Source organism: Tetrao urogallus, assembly GCF_951394365.1.
Source record: "Tetrao urogallus genome assembly, chromosome: 17".
Classification (NCBI taxonomy): domain Eukaryota; kingdom Metazoa; phylum Chordata; class Aves; order Galliformes; family Phasianidae; genus Tetrao; species Tetrao urogallus.
Genome location: NC_136830.1, coordinates 12,688,791 through 12,708,841, shown reverse-complemented (window position 1 = coordinate 12,708,841; position 20,051 = coordinate 12,688,791).

The following is a 20,051-nucleotide window of genomic DNA, read 5'->3' as shown; positions in this document are numbered from 1 at the left end:
GGTGTGTATTTTGCACTGCTCCCTGGACTCTGTTTAGCCAGCATATCAAAACACATGAAAGCATTTTCCTTAAGTTCAACTTGCCATAATTCAAGTTTCATTCCTTTTTTTTTCGTTTCGTTTTGGTTTGAAACAGCACAGATCAGGTGATTTCTCATCTTGAAGATGCATGTTCAGCTCATTTAAATGAGGAGTCAAATCCCACCAAAAAACTAGCTATGAAAGCCATTTCTCATCTTCACCTTTAAAACCAATGCTTCTTTTGGATTCCATGAATGACTTGATTTCATTTCGCAAATCATCACATCCTCAGCATTTTATCCCAACTCAGCCACCTTCCTTCGGAAAAGTAAATGATGCCCCCATAATCAGCATCTATACTTCCCATGAATTCCTGTAATTAGCAACTATTCAGTCCATTGGACATAATGATGTTCAGTGCGGCTCCTCCGAGAGGGGGTTATTTTCTCCGCAGTCCAGAAAGGATCTCTCCCGACTTCTTCGAATGTGCTGCCTGGGAGCACAGCATCTGTCGCTCCTCGAATCTGCAGCTGCCTCTTTCAGAGAGGCTTTTCTCTTCTACCCTTGTGGTCACAGAACACAGAAGTGGACCAAAGAGAACCACACTACAAAGAATTGTGGCTCGAAATTCCATAGTGCACGTGTATGCTCCTCTAGTGTTAGGTAGTTAGCTATTCGGTGTGGAGAGGTTGCTCTCCCACCAGCAAAAAAAGCCAAACCAAACAAACAGAAAACATAACCAAACACCTCTCAGGTGCATGTTGGCACATTGGGAGGATGTTGCAGGAGGGCCATTAAATAAGAAAAGGCCCTTAAATAAGAAACTGGGAACATAAATGGACTAATGGGACCAGTTTTCTGTGTACCCTAATCAGGAGAGACTAAGTGCTGGGTGTTTGTGGAAGTCGAAGAATTGTGCGGTTTGATTTGTGGATTTTGAAAGGAATGAGACAAACTGTTTTGGTGGTATAAGAAAGGTAATTGTTACTGGTATACCGAAGTAGAATGGAGGGTATGTGGCAGTGTAACAGTTGAGGGCACGACAAAGGAAAAAGGGTTAAAGAGAAAGTGAGTTAATCTGTGCTGGTGTGAGAGCAACCCCCACACCGTTTCCCCGCGAGCAGAACTTGGTGTGAGAGAGTGAGCTGCAGAGGGAGACTTCTGCTGTAAACAGCATGACTTGCAAAGGGGGAGGTGAGAGGACAGGGCACTGGAAGTGAGACTAGCCTCTGCAGAGAGAATCCCAGTGTTGGTACTGGGAGCCTCTGGAGAGGAGCAGGTAAACTGGGAATAACAGCAGCTGCTAGTGTCACGGCACTGGCCGTAAGACCCAGGGATCCACTCAGAGAGACATGGGGAATGTGGGGGGGGAGGGTGGGGGGCTAGAAGAGCCCAGAGAGGGCTCCGCCCCATTGGAATGAAAGAAATCTGACATTACTGAGAAAGAGGGAGCAATTTCTGGTTGCTTAGACGAAGGATGGGAATTTGGGAAGTCTACCCTAGCAGTTCCTTTGGTTACATTACAGCTAGAGGAGCAGGAGAAAGAAGTTTACCTTTCGTGGATACGGGTGCCTCTTCCTGCCCGCAGATGATTTTGTAACAACAGAAGCAGATAATGCCAATAAAAAGAACGAACAAGCTAACAAATACACAAACAAACAAATAAATGAATGGCTTACTTTTTGGGATTAATTGAATATGGCCTGAGAAAACAAAAAGGAAAAAATATATTCTTGTACATGCCAGGTTACTCTGGCAAGAAATTAAATACAACTGAAAGGAAGGATCGAACAATATTAACTGAATGAGAATTGTAAATCTGCCTTTAACACAAACAGGGAAAACCAAGGTTACAACCCCAGAGACAAAAGAGCAATATTGCATGTTAACAGGAGTAAGAGGTAAAAACGTGAGTATAATGCAAGATATTTCATGATTAAAATCAGCAAACACTCCAGGCGCAGCAATTATAGCCTGATTATTCTATGGAAACATGGCAATATGCATGAAACATATATATACATGAAACAGTTCTATTAAGCATGTTAAAATAACTGAAAGTAGATTCGTCCCAAGAAAACATATGTAACTAAGCTTCTGCTTGGCTTTAAGATGCACACACATTATTTCTTTGACTTGGAAAGACAAGCATGTGTGATACTCTACTGAGTACTGAGTTACTTCAGCTTTCTGGGAGCTGTACACAATGCTATATTGTCCTCACCCCTCCGTTTCTGACTCCTGTGCCTAATGCTGTGTTGTCAGAAGTCTTCTGAAATGAGGGTTTGATACTCCGACATCAGTAAACAGCATAGTGCTACTGATCTGTAACCTCTCAGCAGCAAAATGGAGAAATCCATGGGATCGATTCAGTGTCTGTGAGGGGAAGCAACACCTTTTAATACGCCACCTCAGAGAGCTGGCAGAAAAAATAGACAAATTTTATTTTACCTGCTTCATCAAAGTACATACAATGGAATTTGTTTGAGAGAAGAATGAACTCCTTTATATTGCAGATGGAAGGACAGACCCTGCCAGTACAAATCTGCATGAATACATGGCAGAATACCTTACCCATGAGCAGATAACTCTTTTCTTAAAAGCGCCACTTTTGTCACTCTTGACAGCAATACCTGAAATGCAGTTTGTGAGTCTTGGAAAAGGAAGGCAGACGGAAAAAAGACACCGTTTAGTCTGGATTTGATTAACATTACTGTGTTGCTCTCAGTTGGTTGCAGAACTTAACTTCTACAATGACAGGGGGCGTCATTGACACTTGGCATCACATCTCTTTGAAATTCTAGGCCCCTTTCAGTCAAATTTGGCAGAGAGGAGAAGAGTTTTTAAAATGTTGTTTGTTTTTTTTTTTGTTTGTTTGTTTTTTAAATTTATTGAAGAGGATAATGATCCAGTTGTAGAAATGACATATTTCTATTTGAAAAGTGAGTCATAGTGGTATTCCCCACGATCTATTTTTCAGCGCAGACTTCACATATAGGAACTTCCTACCAGGTCGGTGACAGGCGAACACAGCTCCAACACATAGCTGATCTCTGTGAAGGATAAAATGCACACAAGGCATGCGATTCTGAAATTCAAAGGAGATTTCAAAGGGTTGTATTTCAGTATGCTTAAATAATGTTCTACCTATTCTGCACTTCCTTAGAAAAATCTGAAATCTATTTTTCAGTCATTATCTCTTTTTCATTTAAGAAGACCTTCCAATAATTCATAAGCTTTATCTTCATTATCCCGTGCTCATTTTTATAGTTCCTCATTGCAGAAAACTGATGTGGCCCATTTTCACTAGCCATGACAACACTGAGCAGACTCATCCGTGCTAATAGACATGGCCACAAAGGGGTGCAGAGTTCAGTTGACAGCTACATCCTTGCACAATAATGGTTATCGGGATAGTGTAGGAACAAAGTAGTTATCTCCGAATTGTACAAGGTATCAGCACTTTTTCCTTACTTCCAAAGCCTCTGCCTACTTCGGTTTACATTGCCTGACCTCTGTGAATTTGACAAGTACTGCCAGTACACACACACACACACAAAAGGATAATCAGATGACTGTACTAGGCTTGTGAGATTTCTAATAATGTCTCTTACCCGTTCTCCAGGGAAACCAAAGGCTTCCCTATGTGTTGGATCTGGTTTACATCTCAGGTCCTCTTTTTGCCTCGGAAGGTTGTCACCTAGAGCAACAGCCCTTCTTTTTTGTCTTGATGGAGGAGCTCACAATATCGGAGACAGTTTGACTATCTAAGGTGACCCTCCAGCCTCTTTCTCTTCCTTTGATATCTCAGAAAAGTATGTAATTCATATTTGCATTAAAAGACAATTTTTCATTTTTTGTATCGTCAGTAGCACTGGGAGTTAGCATTACCTTTTGGGCTTTTGATGACCTAGAGTATAAAGATATCTTTCCTTCAAGTATTTCTGATGTACAGTAAAATCAAATATTTTCCTTTGAGCTGTTTTAAAAGAGTTTGGCAGCATTGAATGTTTTTTGGTACTGAATCCAGTGCTTTGATCTTCCTCCAACATTACCTAATTCTGTTCATAAGTTGTTGTGTTTAGGTGGAAAGAACTGACTTGTGGATAAGACAGAGCAGTACTCCCCTAGCATCTGATTCACCAACTGCTCTTGCATGCATGCAGTTTCTCCAAAGGCGATACAGGATTACGTATTTTCTATGGATATTTTCTAGGAGAATTCTTTTTTTTGCTTTCGAATATACAAAATCCGAACATCCATGCTGCTTGTGATTTCATGCTCCTTCTGAAAATCTTGCTTTTTTCCAGACAAGAAAACGTATATTTGTGTGATCCGTGTTTTATTATTTTTAGATCAAGTGATGACCGTTAGTCTTCTCAGTAAGACTGACATTCACTACCTAATTTTTCCATAAGAGCGCAATCCTTATTCTTGAGATGTAGTTAATATAGCGAGGCTAGAAATGATGGAAGCCACACCGAGCTTGGTCACTACTTCAAAGGTATCATTTTAAATCATATCTATCGAAAGTGAAACTGCCTAGTCATTTCTGTAAGCTAGTTGAGCTTATTTTGATAGCATACGTTTAAAGCGTGGATCTGAATGATCTTTTGTATAATCTGGTGATATTCAGAAGGCAGACACCTTTGAGGTCTATAGAACAATAACACTTAGTTATACCAGTTATTAATCCGCGTTTGCTCACGTTACTCATCCTTTTAAGTGAAGGTTGGGTGTCACTATATTATTGAAGTTCAGGGAAATCAAGTAAAATTGATTTTCAAATGGATTCTAAGATTTCATTTGTGTTTTTAATCCCTCTTCAGAGGAAGACAGCATGTCAAGTTATGCAGTTTTAAACAGTAGATTGAGGCCATGATCTTGGCTTTGTAAACAAATACAGCAACAGTGGTAGTGGGAATCCATGATTTTATTTTCATGCAGCTTGAATGGTCTTTTCTTACTTTTATGTAATTATTATTACTATTTATTTGTATCATTTTTATTAATTGATGTTTTTAATTTATGCAAGTTCTGAAAATAATCAACTGGTTTTCCTTGGCCCAAACAAAACACCATGAGGTTTCCCTCAGGTGGCCGTGGCCTCTTAATTGTTTGTTACTCCTAGTGGCTTCTTCTCTACTAATCAGTTTGTAGATGACCTGTTGAAGAATAATGAGGTTTCCTTAGTAGAGTGAAATATCAGAATATCAGTGAAAGGGTGTCTGTAGTCAATGTTTTTCATATTTGCATGAAAGATCATAATACAAACAGATTTCTGAGATGGACATATACTGAAGTCACTTGGAAGCAGACAGACAAACACAACAACCAAGCTAAAACAACCAACTCAGCCCTCCCAAAACCCCCTGTCTCCCCCCACCCCACACACAAACAAACAAACAAACAAACAAAGAAAAACTAAAGCAACAGCCATACAGATAGACAGACAAACAAAAATAAAAAAAAAAACAAAAAAAGAAAGAAAAAAGAAACGAAGAACAAGAAAAAAAACACACAGTGGAAACTACGAAAAAGACAATGAGAGATACAGAGTGATGGGGAAGAGAATTGTCAGCAATACCTGTAGACAGTATCTTCTAGAACTAACAGTGCAACGGCAGACTTACCTATGCAATAATAACACCATAAACAAGATCACTACTGCATTATAATTCAGAAGTCATTCTCTTCTAGGAGGCAGTTCTTTTGTCTATGACGTAATCCTGGAATGCAAGGAAATAGCAAGTATCAACTAGTAACAGTGTTACACTATCTCCAGCTCTAAAATGAGACTCCTTATCTGGTTTGGACTAACGGGCTTACAGCAGGTCAGAAAAAGACTTGTGTAAATACTAAGGACAGAGAACTTTCTAAAACGTAAGCAGCTAATCAGCAGTATTTAACCTGTAGGAAAAAAAACTATATGCTTTACTGTGCTTTGACAAATTATAGAAATATTTATAAGGCCCCATCCGTACAGAATTCAGAGATTTACAGTACAAGGTAGTAAGAATCCCAAATGAATTTTTGCTCTTTTCTCAGAGCTGGTTAGAAATGCAATTTCTTGCTCAAACCAGAAAGGCCAATAGATTGGTAAAGAGCTTGACACTGTCACCATGTCAACACTTATAGAGAATGCAAGTAACAAAAGTTTCGGCCCAAAATAGAACAGAACAGAACCTTGCGCTCTATATAAGGCATGCCTCTGGGGCCAGGACCACATCCATCAGCCCAGGAAACAGAGCTGCTCTCCTCACCAGTAATAGCAGCCGGAGGAGTCACAGAATCACAGAATGGCCAGGGTTGGAAGGGACCTCAAGCTTCATGAATCTCCAAACCCCCTGCCACATGCAAATCTAACCACATTTAATACCAGAGCACCACTAACCACCACATTTAATACCAGCGCAGGTTGCGCAGGGCCCCATCCAACCTGGCCTTGAACACCTCCAGGGGCGGGGCGTGCACAGCCTCTCTGGAAGAAAGTGGCTTATTATTCCACATTTATGCACACTTGGTAGATAAGATGAAATACTTCAGAAGTACCAAAACTGTAACTTTTGTATTATAGGCTATTCTGTTTTGCCAAGAGGCCCTCAGCAAAAGAACAACTTAAGGGGCTCCTCTGACAGGAGGTCAAACTGCCCCTCTTTTGGATTAGGAGGAATGCAAGTGATGCTCCGCTACATTTTTCCTCCCAACTTACCTCTATCCCAGGACAGCAGGTGTCCAGGAATTGTGGCCTAGTGCAGAATGAGCAAATGTGAGAATTAGCAATATACGCTTAGCTAGCAACAGTTCATCTATAGCCAGTATCTGTATGTTTAGTGGAATGTTGGGAAATTGGTGAGCCTGCAGTACTCAGCCAATGGGGAACCAGGGCAGGGAGAGAGAAGCGTTGGCTGATAGGGCATAAGAGAGACGAAGGCTGTTCTGATTGTTCTGATGGCTGTAACCCCTTTCCCACAATGTAATCTGCCAGTTAGTGGTGGTTTTTAGAGGTAGTAGCTCAGATACGATCAGGAAGGAACTTCATTTTCACATTGGCAGACTTTTTAGGAGCTCCTATCTCCTTAGTTCACTTGACAACTGGTGTCTTTAAAGAACTGGAAACGGCACTTACGTACTATCCTGTTGCAGGGACTTCAGAAGCTTGCTTCCAGTGACAAACCTAACTGCAGCTTTTCCACATTTGATTATGCATTGGGCATCTTTGCCAAGCCTTGTAGGGGTATGAAAGAACAACAAAGGAATTCCATGAATCGTTACGGGCTGTGGATATATCCACTTCTGCTTACTAATTGAAATATTAAAAATAAAAAAATAAAAAAATGCGATGCTTTGTGGAAAGCAGCATCTTCTCTTGCAATCTTATCTGTCTTAGGAAAAAACACCCTTGTTTCTCAGCTTTGGTGCTGTCTCGTTCTTGATATGCTTTGTGAATTCACATGACAGTTTTCTAACGACAGCTCTCTCCCACGATCACTGCAGCGACCATCTCCTGCATGCAACACCGGAATCTTCCTGAATTTCATTTCTGTCTGTGCAGATGTCCAGAAGAGTGCAATGGAACCAGCAACAGGTTTTGCAAGAATGGGACTTATTTATTTCGTTGATCCATAGTCCAATAGTATTATTGTGTAAATAAATACGAAGCTTGCATTTTGCCAAGGTCTGAACTTTGAATGGACTTTGGCCTGTTTCAAGAAAGAATGTTCCTGAGCCTTCTCAGCATCACCAATCATCCGGCTTGCCTGGGTGGCATTAGCTGAAGAGTCATTGTCTTGGGCTGAAGATAACGTGTCCTCAGTATATATGAGTAACAAAGCTTCTTTGTAACGTATGACTAAAACATAAAATGAGAAAGCATAACACTAGTGGGAATGTGGACCTTGCTTTTGAGAAGCAATGCATCAGTGTCTGATTCCAGAGACGCAGTTGCAATTTTGAAGGAGTTCTCCAGGCGTCTGTGATGCATCTTTGAAAACAGGTTGTTCACATATGTACCTGCTGCCAAAAAGGAAATGCGGCTAACTAGGTAAGCCATGTCTCATCTTCACCTTGAGGAACAATATTTCTTCTTGATTCCATCATTTTGATTCCATGTTTTCATTTCATTTGGCAAATCATAGCATCTTCTTAGCATTTTATCCCAACTTAGCGACTCCTCTGCCTGCTGGAGGCCCACTATTGCAATTGCAAATAAAATCTGCTTGATCAGAGCTACCGTCCCAGAAAATTATTTGGATGTTTCCAATGCTTACCAAGATACCATTACAATTACCTGAGTATTTGAAGTTACAATGCAAGGAAACTTCGACAACGAATTTCTATATCTAGTGCTGCCGATCCCAGTTGATGCCCTAGTTCACTAGATCGTATATACACAAACAGTGATTCTTGAAGAAAATTGAAAAGACACCACAAGAAAAGGGCTCTGGAGATACCAGTATAACAGAGTGGAAATCACAGATTCAGTGCAGCATGTAATCATAAATAAACTGGCCAAAGCAATATTCCATAACATCTATGTTATAACGTATGTTCTATGTTACGACAATATGTTCATGCCGAAGGAGTTTTGAAGGGGACAGAAACTCGTCTAGCTCTCTTCTGGTGCTTCGTAGGTTACATTTGCCTAGTGTTTTGCAACATACATCACTCAATTAAGATTACAATTAGCTCAGCAGTGCAGGAGAGAAGAGAAGGTGAGTTCTGGCTCATCATAAATATGCATGAAGAGTGCCCGCCCATATCTATGGGAGTGCAGATAGGGCTAGGCTCGGGGGTTATATTCTCATGTTCTGAATACAACAGGCCGACCGTCTCTTTAAGTAGTTCTCTAAAAGTATCGGACTTACCGTGCGAATGAAATGCCGTTTCTGCAGTGAGAAGCAGCAAGATGAGTATTTCATGGTCTCTGCTGCCATCTATTGTCATTTATTGGTCCTAACAATTCTTGTTGGGATTCTCTTTGTAACTGGAAACAGCACTGACGTACTATCCTGTTGCAGGGACTTCAGAAGCTTGCTTCCTGTGACAAACCTAACTGCAGCTTTTCCACATTTGATTATGCATTGGGCATCTTTGCCAAGCCTTGTAGGGGTATGAAAGAACAACAAAGGAATTCCATGAATCGTTACGGGCTGTGGATATATCCACTTCTGCTTACTAATTGAAATATTAAAAATAAAAAAATAAAAAAATGCGATGCTTTGTGGAAAGCAGCATCTTCTCTTGCAATCTTATCTGTCTTAGGAAAAAACACCCTTGTTTCTCAGCTTTGGTGCTGTCTCGTTCTTGATATGCTTTGTGAATTCACATGACAGTTTTCTAAGGACAGCTCCCTCCCACGATCACTGCAGCGACCATCTCCTGCATGCAACACCGGAATCTTCCTGAATTTCATTTCTGTCTGTGCAGATGTCCAGAAGAGTGCAATGGAACCAGCAACAGGTTTTGCAAGAATGGGACTTATTTATTTCGTTGATCCATAGTCCAATAGTATTATTGTGTAAATAAATACGAAGCTTGCATTTTGCCAAGGTCTGAACTTTGAATGGACTTTGGCCTGTTTCAAGAAAGAAAGAATGTTCCTGAGCCTTCTCAGCATCACCAATCATCCGGCTTGCCTGGGTGGCATTAGCTGAAGAGTCACTGTCTTGGGCTGAAGATAACGTGTCCTCAGTATATAGGAGTAACAAAGCTTCTTTGTAACGTATGACTAAAACATAAAATGAGAAAGCGTAACACTAGTGGGAATGTGGACCTTGCTTTTGAGAAGCAATGCGTCAGTGTCTGATTCCAGAGAAGCAGTTGCAATTTTGAAGGAGTTCTCCAGGTGTTTGCCAGAGGTTTTTGATGAAATATTGCTCTTTTGTCTCTGGGGTTGTAACCTTGGTTTTCCCTGTTTGTGTTAAAGGCAGATTTACAATTCTCATTCAGTTAATATTGTTCGATCCTTCCTTTCAGTTGTATTTAATTTCTTGCCAGAGTAACCTGGCATGTACAAGAATATATTTATTCCTTCTTGTTTTCTCAGGCCATATTCAGTTAATCCCAAAAAGTAAGCCATTCATTTATTTGTTTGTTTGTGTATTTGTTAGGTTGTTTGTTTTTTTATTGGCATTAGCTGCTTCTGTTGTTACAAAATCATCTACGGGCAGGAAGAGGCACCCGTATCCACGAAAGGTAAACTTCTTTCTCCTGCTCCTCTAGCTGTAATTTAACCAAAGGAACTGCTAGGGTAGACTTCCCAAATTCCCATCCTTCGTCTATGCAACCAGAAATTGCTCCCTCTTTCTCAATAAATTAAGATTACTTTCATTCCAATGGGGCAGAGCCCTCTCTGGGCTCTTCTAGCCCCCCCACCTTCCCCCCACACTCCCCATGTCTCTCTGAGTGGATCCCTGGGTCTTACGGCCAGTGCCGTGACACTAGCAGCTGCTGTTATTCCCAGTTTACCTGCTCCTCTCCAGAGGCTCCCAGTACCAACACTGGGATTCTCTCTGCAGAGGCTAGTCTCACTTCCAGTGCCCTGTCCTCTCACCTCCCCCTTTGCAAGTCATGCTGTTTACAGCAGAAGTCTCCCTCTGCAGCTCACTCTCTCACACCAAGTTCTGCTCGCGGGGAAACGGTGTGGGGGTTGCCCTCACACCAGCACAGATTAACTCACTTTCTCTTTAACCCTTTTTCCTTTGTCGTGCCCTCAACTGTTACACTGCCACATACCCTCCATTCTACTTCGGTATACCAGTAACAATTACCTTTCTTATACCACCAAAACAGTTTGTCTCATTCCTTTCAAAATCCACAAATCAAACCGCACAATTCTTCGACTTCCACAAACACCCAGCACTTTCTTAGTCTCTCCTGATTAGGGTACACAGAAAACTGGTCCCATTAGTCCATTTATGTTCCCAGTTTCTTATTTAAGGGCCTTTTCTTATTTAATGGCCCTCCTGCAACATCCTCCCAATGTGCCAACATGCACCTGAGAGGTGTTTGGTTTGGTTTTCTGTTTGTTTGGTTTGGCTTTTTTTGCTGGTGGGAGAGCAACCTCTCCACACCGAATAGCTAACTACCTAACACTAGAGGAGCATACACGTGCACTATGGAATTTCGAGCCACAATTCTTTGTAGTGTGGTTCTCTTTGGTCCACTTCTGTGTTCTGTGACCACAAGGGTAGAAGAGAAAAGCCTCTCTGAAAGAGGCAGCTGGAGATTCGAGGAGCGACAGATTCTGTGCTCCCAGGGAGCATATTCGAAGAAGTCGGGAGAGATCCTTTCTGGACTGCGGCGAAAATAAGCCCCTCCGGAGGAACGGCAGCAGGCTGAATTCGGACGTTCTCGGCTTCAGAACGGCACGACTTCGCTCTCACGGCTCGGAAGTGGCACTCGCGGTGAAGCGCTCCGGAGCGATTGCCGTTGCTGCCCGAGAAGTCGCGCTTATCGCCGAATGCCGCTTTCAGCCTCCAGCCGCGGTGTGGTGTTCCTCCGTCGCCGAGAAAGGGCGACTGTCCCCGGCAGCTTTTCTCCGACTGCGGGCTCCTCTCCGCACATCGGGAAGTCTCCCAAGGACTTGACGTTTTCTCTCAGATGTATAGCAGTTTCTCCCAATGAGGTGATACATTCCCCCGGAATTACCTGCTTAGTTATAAAAATACGGCCTTTCTTCCCCAAATACCAGCTTATTCACTTCTATTTTCAGCCTATTTAGTTTTGAAGCCTAGTCTCAAATTTCTTTATCAGAAATGAAAGCAAGGGTGTGTATTTTGCACTGCTCCCTGGACTCTGTTTAGCCAGCATATCAAAACACATGAAAGCATTTTCCTTAAGTTCAACTTGCCATAATTCAAGTTTCATTCCTTTTTTTTTCGTTTCGTTTTGGTTTGAAACAGCACAGATCAGGTGATTTCTCATCTTGAAGATGCATGTTAAGCTCATTTAAATGAGGAGTCAAATCCCACCAAAAAACTAGCTATGAAAGCCATTTCTCATCTTCACCTTTAAAACCAATGCTTCTTTTGGATTCCATAAATGTCTTGATTTCATTTCGCAAATCATCACATCCTCTTAGCATTTTATCCCAACTTAGCCACCTTCCTTCGGAAAAGTAAATGATGCCCCCATAATGAGCATCTATGCTTCTCATGAATTCCTGTAATTAGCAACTATTCAGTCCATTGGACATAATGATGTTCAGTGCGGCTCCTCCAAGAGGGGGTGATTTTCTCCGCAGTCCAGAAAGGATCTCTCCCTACTTCTTCGAATGTGCTGCCTGGGAGCACAGCATCTGTCGCTCCTCGAATCTCCAGCTGCCTCTTTCAGAGAGGCTTTTCTCTTCTACCCTTGTGGTCACAGAACACAGAAGTGGAGCCACAGAGACGACACTTTGTGGCTCGAAATGAAGGCACGGACACAACATTCAGAGCCAGGCGTAGTGCCTTCTGCATATATGTACACTCGGCGACGTCCAAACCGCTCCTTTCCGATGTGTGAAGAGCCCGCAGCTCGGAGAAAAGCTGCCGGGGACAGTCGCCCTTTCTCGGCGACGGAGGAACACGACACCGCGGCTGGAGGCTGAAAGCGGCATTCGGCGATAAGTGCCACTTCTCGGGCAGCAACGGCAATCGCTCCGGAGCGCTTCACCGCGAGTGCCACTTCCGAGCCGTGAGAGCGAAGTCGTTTGCCGTTCTGAAGCCGAGAACGTCCGAATTCAGCCTGCTGCCGTTCCTCCGGAGGGGGGTTATTTTCGCCGCAGTCTCTGGGCTGGAAGAGCCCAGAGAGGGCTCCGCCCCATTGGAATGAAAGTAATCTTACATTACTGAGAAAGAGGGAGCAATTTCTGGTTGCATAGACGAAGGATGGGGATTTGGGAAGTCTACCCTAGCAGTTCCTTTGGTTACATTACAGCTAGAGGAGCAGGAGAAAGAAGTTTACCTTTCGTGGATACGGGTGCCTCTTCCTGCCCGTAGATGATTTTGTAACAACAGAAGCAGCTAATGCCAATAAAAAAACAAACAACCTAACAAATACACAAACAAGCAAACACACAAATAAATGAATGGCTTACTTTTGGGATTAATTGAATATGGCCTGAGAAAACAAGAAGGAATAAATATATTCTTGTACATGCCAGGTTACTCTGGCAAGAAATTAAATACAACTGAAAGGAAGGATCGAACAATATTAACTGAATGAGAATTGTAAATCTGCCTTTAACACAAACAGGGAAAACCAAGATTGCAAGAGAAGATGCTGCTTTCCACAAAGCATCGCATTTTTTTATTTTTTTATTTTTAATATTTCAATTAGTAAGCAGAAGTGGATATATCCACAGCCCGTAACGATTCATGGAATTCCTTTGTTGTTCTTTCATACCCCTACAAGGCTTGGCAAAGATGCCCAATGCATAATCAAATGTGGAAAAGCTGCAGTTAGGTTTGTCACTGGAAGCAAGCTTCTGAAGTCCCTGCAACAGGATAGTACGTAAGTGCCGTTTCCAGTTCTTTAAAGACACCAGTTGTCAAGTGAACTAAGGAGATAGGAGCTCCTAAAAAGTCTGCCAATGTGAAAATGAAGTTCCTTCCTGATCGTATCTGAGCTACTACCTCTAAAAACCACCACTAACTGGCAGATTACATTGTGGGAAAGGGGTTACAGCCATCAGAACAATCAGAACAGCCTTCGTGTCTTTTATGCCCTATCAGCCAACGCTTCTCTCTCCCTGCCCTGGTTCCCCATTGGCTGAGTACTGCAGGCTCACCAATTTCCCAACATTCCACTAAACATACAGATACTGGCTAAAGATGAACTGTTGCTAGCTAAGCGTATATTGCTAATTCTCACATTTGCTCATTCTGCACTAGGCCACAATTCCTGGACACCTGCTGTCCTGGGATAGAGGTAAGTTGGGAGGAAAAATGTAGGGGAGCATCACTTGCATTCCTCCTAATCCAAAAGAGGGGCAGTTTGACCTCCTGTCAGAGGCCCCTTAAGTTGTTCTTTTGCTGAGGGCCTCTTGGCAAAACAGAATAGCCTATAATGCAAAAGTTACAATTTTGGTACTTCTGAAGTATTTCATCTTATCTACTAAGTGTGCATAAATGTGGAATAAGAAGCCACTTTCTTCCAGAGAGGCTGTGCACGCCCCGTCCCTGGAGGTGTTCAAGGCCAGGTTGGATGGGGCCCTGCGCAGCCTGCTCTGGTATTAAATGTGGTGGTTAGTGGTGCTCTGGTATTAAATGTGGTTAGATTTGCATGTGGCAGGGGGTTTGGAGATTCATGAAGCTTGAGGTCCCTTCCAACCCTGGCCATTCTGTGATTCTCTGATTCTGTGACTCCTCCGGCTGCTATTACTGGTGAGGAGAGCAGCTCTGTTTCCTGGGCTGATGGATGTGGTCCTGGCCCCAGAGGCATGCATTATATAGAGCGCAAGGTTCTGTTCTGTTCTATTTTGGGCCGAAACTTTTGTTACTTGCATTCTCTATAAGTGTTGACATGGTGACAGTGTCAAGCTCTTTACCAAGCTATTGGCCTTTCTGGTTTGAGCAAAAAATTGCACTTCAAGTTGGTGCACTTGTATTAGTTTGTGGGATAATTTCTACTCCTACGGTATCATATCCTTTTGATATTTTACAGTTGAACAACTAGAGTAATAAGGACAGAGAGTTTTGGCAAATGCAGAAGCAATCAAAGCACAGAAAGCAAAGCTTTGTAAGAGTTCCATAGTTTGTATCATATCTGATCATAAATTGATAATCATAAATTAAATAAAATATCTCCATGGCTTTACCTTCTCCAATCAAAATGGAAACGACTCAAAGCCCCTTACAGTGAGGATTATCTAGTTAGGCTTTATACACCAAGTGCTCGGGAAAACTGTAGCAATTACTAACAGTACAAAAAGAAATTTGAGATAATTATAGCTGGCTAATACATGGTAGCTATGTAAAGAATGGAGGAGATGCAGAATTCAGAAAGTTTTCAGAAATAGTTCTAAGACGTTAAAAAAGGTGAATTCCTGTATGACTGCAATGCACCCTGAGCCTTCGGAGTCCATAGGATGGCACTGTGTAGGCCTCTCATGCTGCTGCTGAGACCTTCAGCTCCAATTCTATCTGATCCCGACTGAATCTTCCTCGTTCATTTGTCAGTCCATCACCAAGAAAAAGCCCAGTCCCTCTGCAAGCAGATGCAACAAGGGAACCCCAGGTTATGAAGGCAATATTTACATCCAGATGAAGTTTCTCACTTTTACTTAGGGCAAGCCTGACTTCCTTGCTGGCATCCCAGTGGTCCCACTGCCAAGGCCCGTCACCTCTTCTGGAAAACGCAAGTGCAGCAGTGCTTCTTCCTTGACAGGGGACAGGTAACAGGAGGAGGCCCCTGGCCTCACCCCATGATTACACTGTTTTGAGAGAAAGTGTGTGTGCTCATCCACTAGAAAAGGAGGCTTTTTGCATAAGGGGCTTCTCAAATAAAGCTTATGTACAGTTCAATGAGTGCTTTGAAAATTCAGGCTGTTTACAATGATTCTGATTTTGTAAGAATCAATTATTATAGAGTCTACACTTCCTGAACAATTGAACTAACATTGTATTCCTAATAAACATAAACGTAATTTTAATCAATACACGTGTTGTATGTTTACACAATCCCAACTCACCTTTCTGAAACATTCTTTTGACTTTTCTGATCACAAGAGTATTGCACTGAGTGCAGGTGTCCAGTTGTGGAAAGGCCTGCCATAATGCTGATGTGTGGTGTGAAACTGGGGTGCTAGACACAACTAGTTCCAGCCCACTGCTACTCCCTCCTACTGCCCCACAGGACCCATTAGCCAATGGGCAGGCAGCTCAGAGGGAGTGGAGCTCAGAAGAAAGAGCCCAGAAAAGAGTGGGAACACCTTGGAAGAAGGTCATGGAGAAGGTGCTATGTGCCCCCAGCAACGCTCACCCTGCAGCTCCTGAAGAGCGTATGCTGGATCAGGGAGAGGTGTGAGGAGGAAGGGAGAGCGGAGAGGAGCTACTCTGCGACAGATGAAGGAGTCAGAAACGGAGGGGTGAGGAAGACCTGCTGAGCAGGGCATGGGATGAATAAATGAAATTTATTTTCCCTAAGTTAAATTTGTTTGACTTCTGAGGTAATATTCCCATGGGCTTTCCCCTCTCTCTCTGCCTTTCTGTGCAGGGGGAGTGAGAGAGAGGCTGAGTGTCTGGTGGCCATAAAATCAACACACCAAGTACACTGCGGCAAAAGCAATATAAAATCAATATACATTGATTAAGTTGACAAGTTACAGTCTCAGCACCTCGATTATTAGGAAGTCAGGTAGATCTTGATGCATTATACAACAGATGTTCTTATTGATGGTGTCGATTGCCTAAGCAAATTATGCCTTTGAAGTGAAAACTGTACAGCAGATTCCATGTGTATGTATGAGGTCTGCTTCAACAGTAACGTCTCCTATGTGATTATATTCGTCCACAAGATCAGAGGCCGACGCTGGTGGTGTGACAATAGAGGATGTACCTTCTCAACAGTATTCCACTACACGTATATTACATACCTGTATATATACATAAGTATATACAGGCGTATTAGTGTTTAGTGTATTTAGCTAACATTTTGACAGTTACCTGCTTTTTTTTCTACCTCCTCCCCCCCACCCCCCAAGACTATTTTTATGATTTTCCAGGATCAAAGAACATCTATAACAATTAATTTTCCATAGATCATTTCTTCTTTTTCTCATAATGTTGCGTTCCCTTACTTTCTGGCTCTGAACTTTGCTTCTACAATGCAAAGGGATTCCAGCCACCACATGCATACAGCCAAGACATTTTAGTGTGAATTAGATACTCAGGCATACGCAACCTGTAACCCACATGCTACGTGTATCCCAACTCAACTTGCACCCCCTACAGCTGTATCTATCATGGCAGCAGCTCGACCCTGATTGAGTGGCCAGGCCCAGCCCAGAGTCACAGCAAGGTTGGCAGAGCAGCATTGACAAATAAAGCAACAGAACTGAGAAAAGGCTGCCACCTGAAGAAAATACTTTAAACAAAGTCACATGGCAAAAGAATGTAATGACAGTGCTCTCTAATGGGATATAAGCGCCATAGCAGGTAACCATACAACACCATACGGCCATACCTAACAGGTAACCATACATAACCTACAAGAACCATAGCAGCAGGTAACGAAGAAAAATTAGCTCACCCCTTCCAGAAACTAGTAACAACTCAAAAGAAGAGCAAACTCAGAGAGATACTGCTCCCTCTGCTGCTAACACTTAAATAAAAGCACCTTTTCCATTCATTGCTTGCACCTGAGCTCCCTGGGATAGCCTTGACCTCTCAACTAACGTTCAATCATTGGTTCAGGCTGTGAAGGGATGGAGTGCAGCAGAGTTGCCAGGTCACAGCCTGAACCAAAGAGTGAGTAGGTCAGGGGTAAACTCCTGCTGTTTGGGAAACAAGGAAGTACAACGTGCATCGTGATGCAGGTACAGTACCTATCAATGATGTGATTGACAGGCGATTGTTGCAAGGCGATTGTTGGCGGTCTTCTTATGGTTCTGTTGGAACAGTACTTGATGTTCCTTCTGGAGGCTTATCTTCTTCAGTTTGGGTTTGGGTTCACTGGTTCCCAGAATTTCAGCACTCCACCACCTGGTGTCATGACATACCCTCGTAGACACCGAAGCACGCTGAGGTGTTGATGCTCCTACCAGTGGTCCTGTGGACTTCACAGCCTCAAGGGGAGTAGTACAGATGTTTAAAAGGTATCAGGAGTGGTGGGTCTGCCTTCAGTGGTAGGATACAGGCTGCGTTTTTTCTTGAGTCAAACACCTCCACTTGTGCTGGGGCATGTCCTGGCCTTTGGTACAACATCCTTTGTCCTGTATTTACCTTTGAAGGTCAATATTAATTATTCTGCCATACATCCCCCATTTCGGAACTGCAAGCAGCTTTCGTGTCTTCTCTATGTGAGAAGTTAGTCCAGAAAAAGGTTTTAACTCACCCTACGAATCCTGCCATGGGGCTGTTCTGCCAGTCATACAAAGAAAATTGTCTTTCTTCTCTGCAGAGTACAACGAACTTTTCATCTTCTCACTTCACAGTTGTATCTTTTAAAGAATAAAAGTAAATATAAAATTAGCGAGGATTCAGTAACAGTAGGTCAGCTATGAATACTTGTAAATGGGAAACATACAGTGAGCATCTTTGGAATTATGACGTTACAGCATTCTGATTTTAGGAAAGTTACAATTAAGCTCCGTTTCAATACAACCAACTCTATATTACAAACTCAACAAAAACGTACGGAGGAGCAGAAGTCCTACTCAGTGCACTTAGTGCCTTTTACACGGTCATTCAGATACAGCATGGTCACAGCTCTGGCCTGGTTCGACCTGGATCCTTGACTAAATGGCACAGGGGGACCCATGGACCCACGCCCTGTGATGGGTCTAAAAACAAAACAGCGGCAACGAGCTAAGGGAGAAAATTAATTTACTAGATATTATAGCACAAGGTGAGAGAATGCAATATAGCACAATACAATTGGAATTGTAGCTAATAAATCAAACAAACAGGAGAGAGATTGTCCAAAACTGAAGGCCTTACTCTAATGTGGAAGGTGGGACAGCTAGGGAGCATACACTGCAGAGCCAAGCAGAAATAGAAGTCTCATGACTCCCAGTTTTCTCTTCCCTTCTAAACAGAAAACGGAAATGGAACAGTGAAGTATTCACAGAATCAGTGATTCTGTGATTCCAACTGAAATTCTCTGAAATTACTCCTTTTGTACCTTTGGATGCCCCCAGACCAAATCACTAGGAATCACACCGTTTCTTTCCCCAATAGGACATAAGAATCTAACTCCTAGAGAGCTGTATTTTTCAAGACTGTTGTGTTGTAAGCAATTACGCATCTTCATTTTTTATGTGAAGCTATATTCATTCAACCTGGAGTTTACTTTTACTTCATTCAACCTGGAGTTTACTTTTAAGTAGTTTAGACCACGCTTCAGAACTTAATCACATGAGTGGCTCCACCCTCACCTAAAGGTAATGCTGCTTTTCCTGAATGCTATCTGATTTGGCCCTGAGAGCTCACAGGCTACACCTGCTCACTAACTGAAGATACAGTAGCAAAAATGATTTCCTGAGTGGTTCAGAGTTGCTCACTTGCATCAGCCCAAGACATTTCCAAACCAAACCCTCCAAGTGGGTTGAGAGGGTATGGTCTGTCTCCTCTGGTTCCTGACTATTGAGCCCCACCATGTCAGAACATACAGCACGTCAAAAAGTCTGTGCAATGCTCAAAAGTGAGATGGGGAGAAGCTAGGTTGGCACAATGAGATATTCTGCACAGCCCTTACTAAGCTGATGCTCAGATAAATCCCTGCTGTCCAGTGTAAACTCCTTTACCTTCTACCTCCAATTACCTCGTCTAATGATCCTCCAGCAAGATGAGCTATATCCACTATGCCCTATCCCATATTCTTCAGGTGTCCTCTGTGCTCTGTCTGAAGCCAGCTCTGCAGGTGGCACTGTGTCCTGCCTGTTGGTAAGTTCACATGTTCTCCTTTCGCTACCATGACATTGCTACCCAAAGCTTGCACAGTTCCTAAAAGAAAAACAAAAGAACAGGAATGTTCTCCAGAAAATAAGACCGCTTCTGTTAGCCTGGGCTCCTGTAAGGGCCAGTCACTGAAGAAAGCTGTTGCAGTTTGGCCAGGTTTGGTGATAGGGAGCTAAGGCATCTACGGACTGAGAAGAGAAAAGGGTGGGGGAAGTTAGGCCCAGGCAAGAAAACCAGCAGCAGTGAACTAAGGGAAAAACTGAATTTACAAAATATAGCAGCGGAATGTACGATAATAGAATATGATGGGATTTGAAGCTCATCAATAAAATAGGAGAGAGTTTACAAAACTGCATTCCTTACTCTAATGCTACAGGTGAGACAGCCAGGAGCACAGACAGCAAAGAGAGGCAGTCTTGAGACTCC